Here is a 4,616-nt window from a genome sequence, read left to right as displayed (position 1 = left end):
CTGCGGGACCGGGCAGAAATTCTACCATGGGTGCTAAACTCGCACCCTGCCGGCCAGAAACCCTGCCATGGGTGCTAAACTCGCACTCTGCCGGCCAGAAACCCCAAAAAATGGGCCTTTGTTCCCTCAGCGCCGCTGGGGATTGATTGGGTGACCAGCTGTGCCCGCGTCTCCAGGGGCTGCTCCCTGGAGGTTCCTGGCGGCCAACACGAAAAAATGGAATTTTCTTGTGCGTGCAAGAACATTTCTGGTTTTGTCGAGTGAAGACCACCAGTCCTGCGCTGTCCTCGCCCAGAAATCCCGAATTGCATGGGAGAAGCAGCTGGAGAAAGCTGCTCTTCAATTGTTTGGTTTGTCATTGTTCAGTGTGTGGCCTGCAGGCCTCGTGTTTGCCAGGTTTTCGTGCTCTGAAGACAGAATTATTCCATCCCCGGCCCTGCCTGCAGTGGAAGAGGGAAATCAAACATGTCAGGCTGATCCCTCCTCATTATAATCTTTTCCATCTCTCTGCTGAATGAACGTGATTAAAATGCAAGGTGAAATTAGTGGGGATGGTAATATCCAATGGAGTCTCATGGCTGTGCTGTGTTTGCCCTCATTAAGGTTTGTGCCTAAGTGCTTGTGAGGGGTCCAAGGCCACTGGAGTTCCAGGAACGGGGTCGAGCCTGGTGGATGGGAGCCAGCACAGATGCCCTGGCACTGGGGAAGGGTGCGGCTCCCCCAACTCTACCCAACCCTGTCATTAATCCCTGGAGGGGCTAAAATCCCCAGGGAGCAGGGAGCATTCAGGCTGCGCTTTCACAATCTCACTTTCTGCCCTGCTGGTTCAGGTGCCCCTGCCCTTCCCGTTCTCCCAAGGGCTCAGCTCCTCTGCCCTGACCCTGCTCCTCTGCTTTGCCCCTTTTCCATGCTCTGGGATGAGAGGGGACCTTTCCCAAGCCCAGATTAGCAGCTGGTCTGGTTTAAATCCCATTTTCCTTTCTCGGAGCCCGGCTGCAGGGGCAGGGAAGTGGTGTGATGGAGGTGGGAGGGCAGGGGAGCCCAGAAGGGATGGATGTGCACCAATGGGGGATGTTTTCCTGCTGGGAAAAACCTTCCCAGCTGCCGATGGGCAGGACACGAGAGAAGAATTCAGCCCGACAAACACAAGCCTGGTGGCTGTGTCCATGAGACTCCCAAACAGAGAGGGAGAGGATGGGCTCAAGCTGAGGGAGAGGCGGCTCAGGAGGGTTTCTGTGCTGGGGAAACCTGTGCTGTGCCCAGAGCTTTGGTGCCCTCTTTCCCGTGCCTGGTTCCTCCTTAGCTGGGAATAGCGGCGCGCACGGAGGTGGGGCCAAGCGCCGGGCGGAAAAGGGTTGGGTCACACCTGAAGGAGACTGGAAAGCTCAAGGCCATTTTTCCCCTGGGCAAACAGCTCAGATCTGGATAATGATCTCGGATAACATCTGCAGTCCATCCTTAGGGGGCATTTCCATCCTGGATTTCAAAGAAAATTCAGCTTGTGCAACCGCCGTGTGCCTCATCCACCCTCCACGCTCTGTCACAGGCGTTTGGCACCCTCTTTGATAAGGGTGACCCGGCATTGCAGGCCCTGTCTCAGCAAGACTTCCATGTTGCTTTCCCTGTTCCAGCCGTTCTGATGGATGAGGAGGAGTTCTGGCCAGGCTTTGGGTCAGGGGTGGTCACTTTGTGAGGAGAAGGGGTGGCAGTGTCAGCTCAAGGCTGTATGAGCCACCAGAGAATCCAGAAAACGGGCTGCTCACTTGTGGTAAAAGAAAAAGGACTGAAGCCTAAGGAAACCCAGCAAGATGTGGAAGGGGAGGGAGAAAAGTTCAAGCACAGCCCATATTTCCAGGTTTGGTCCTGAACCACAGCCCCCTCCTGCTCCCTTTGTCCTGTGTAATGTGAGGAGCCAATCTCTCTTATCAAACTGCAAACTAACAAAAAATAATAATAAAAAATTCCAAAACCGTCCTAAAAGGCACGTTTTCACAAAGCTTTCTGGGTTTTCCCTCAGCGTTCTGGTGAGCTGCTGGCTGTCCTTCCCTCTCTGCAGAGGCAGCTCTCCCTCCCAGTGTGTGTCTGTCTGTGTGTCTGTCTGTGTGTCTGTGTGCTCACACGGGGGACTTTGCACACACCCAGAGCTCTCCACTGGGACACAGGGGCTCACCTGCCTCAGTGGCAAAGACAAAAAAACCCAAAACCCGAATTCAGCAAATTGCATTTGCCCTGTGAAGCTGAGCGTGGCTGAGTGCGGGTGTGGGTGTGGGTGCCTGCACGGCTCTGCCAAGCTCTGGGGTAAGAGGCAGAGCTGGGGAGGGGAGCAGGCTGTGCCTGCCGCTGTTAGCATTGATTTTCTCCTTATGGCAGCGCTAATTATAGCAGCAAAAAGAGCTAATTGCCGTGTTGTAGGCACTTTTATCTCACCGTGATACCTTTTCCCCTCCCAGAAACAGAATTATTCCATCCCTCCGCAGCAGGGACGGACCTGCCTGTGGTGGTGCAGGCACTGGTGGCCCAGGTGCAGCCACCCTGGCCCTGCAGGAGATGTTTCTGTAGGATTTGCTGGCCAGGGTGGTGTTGTTTATAATCAAAAGTGCATTATGCAGAGGAAAAAATTGTAATGTGTAACTTTTTGTGTCCCTCCTCTGTAATTCAGAGGCTTCTCTGTGCGCAGAAACACTAAAAGTAGTTTAAATTCATGAAATGTATGTGTTAAAAATGCTTTATTTTGACCAGGTCAGCCTCCTTTCTGGGCAGGTGGAGGCTTGCCTGGCTTGGGTGGGTTTTATTTTTTGATGGGCACGAATGAAGTGAAAGCCCTTGGAACTCACCCCCTCAGCACTTACTCTGTGAACCTGTTCTCACCAGCAATTTGGATGAATTTCGTTGCTCCTCCCATTCAGACAAGCCCCAGGGCTCTCTGATAGTTCTTCTCAGGGAGCTGGAGGGAAGAAAATCTGATTGTCCTGAGATTTGAATGATGCAGTAAAGATAAATTTGGGGGGGAGGTGGCAGAATCCTTTACGAGCGAGGCGCGCTGGAACTTTCCTTCCATTTGCAGGGCAGCCTGTGAAACAGTTTGAAACAGTTACTTTGGATTTTAAATTCCGCCTGCACTTCCTCCTTCCAGCCGAGAGGGCAGGAGCTCCGGGCTGCTGGAGCCGCTTTTACAGCCGGGCTGGTGTGATTGCAGTGGGGCAGCCAGCCCCGGGGTCACCTCCAGCTAAACCAGCTGAGCTGTGGGGCTGCCACTGAGCACCAGCACCTCATATTGCCCTGGCCAGAGGGGGAAAGGGACCCCCAGGCACGCCACGCTCCTTCCCTGGCATGAGGGAGTGGGGAGGAGGGTCTGGATGTGCCTCCCCACCATATCCCTCCCCGATTTCCCCATGGCACAGCGGGTCCCTGCCCCTCGTTTAGGGGTGCTGCAGAGGGTACCCAGCCCAGGGAGTGCAGCCTGGCTGCCTCCTGCAGTGCTTCCCCTGAGAGGGGGATGAAAGGCAGGCAGAGGCCAAAGTCTGCCTGCTCGGGAGCCGGGAGAGGATGTAACCCCAGCAGTAATCATTATATTGGTGCTAATTGCACAGACCCTTGCCCACGGGAGGTGGGAACGGCGGCGGCGCTGCTGGGAACTGAGGGCAGGGGTGTTGCTGGCTTAGGGCTGGGCTTGTTCTCTCCTGGAAATCATTGTCAAAGGCACTGGGAGATCAAAACCGTTGTGCACAGAACCCAAAGTGCTGGCAGGCTAACGCTGCAGCAAACAGGAAAGTGTGGGGGGTCCTGGCCCCAGAGCAGGGTGAGCTGCACCCCCAGCTCACACCCTGCCAGGGCTCTCCCACAGGCAGCAGGGGTTCTGGGGCTGCAGCCATGAAGCAGCAGGGAGAGGGGAGCTCATCTGGGTGTGTGTGGAGGGGCCAGAGGCACCCACGGGTGCTGCAGCCAGCTCTGAGCCCCCGCGGCGGCCAAACCAGAGCTGTAAGGAAAGGGGCCCAGCTGGGAGCGGCTCCACTGCGCTCCCATGGCCCTTCCCAGCAGTGTGTGTGTCTGTGTGTCTGTGTGTCCGTGTGTGTGTGTGCTCCTCCTGGGCGTGTAGGAGCACATGCTCTGCCATAGCACACCGGGACAGGCAGGGACTCTCCAGCAGCAGCGCTGGGTCCCCGTTGGAAGCAGCAGCCCTGTCCCGGCACCGGGACAAGGAGCAGGAAAGGTGCATCTCTAACCGGGCAGTGCCTGACACAGGGCTGGGGACATCCTGTCCTGTCCCCTGGCCCTGCCTGGGGCCGGTTTGTGCCCGGGCTGGCATCACCACTGCCTTGCCAGTGGCCAAGGCTGTCCTGGTGGTCTTCCTTGCCAGGGAGGAGCTGGGAGCAGTGCAGCAGGACCAAAAACCCCAGGGAGCTGCACTGCCAGGGTGCTCAGCCAGGGGACTGTCCCAGAGCACCCAGCTGGGGACACCTACTCCTTCCTCTCTGCCCTTATCACTTCTTTCTCACTCCAATAATCCTGCAGAAGGAGAGCGATGGCAGGGACAGCGCCTAGCCCCTCCTGGAGATTTTTGAAATGGTAAAGAAATGCTTGAACGCATACAATGGGATTTATGGCAGCCGTCATCC

The sequence above is a fragment of the Geospiza fortis genome, unplaced genomic scaffold (assembly GCF_000277835.1).
Source record: "Geospiza fortis unplaced genomic scaffold, GeoFor_1.0 scaffold271, whole genome shotgun sequence".
Classification (NCBI taxonomy): Eukaryota; Metazoa; Chordata; class Aves; order Passeriformes; family Thraupidae; genus Geospiza; species Geospiza fortis.
This window is presented reverse-complemented; position numbering follows the sequence as displayed.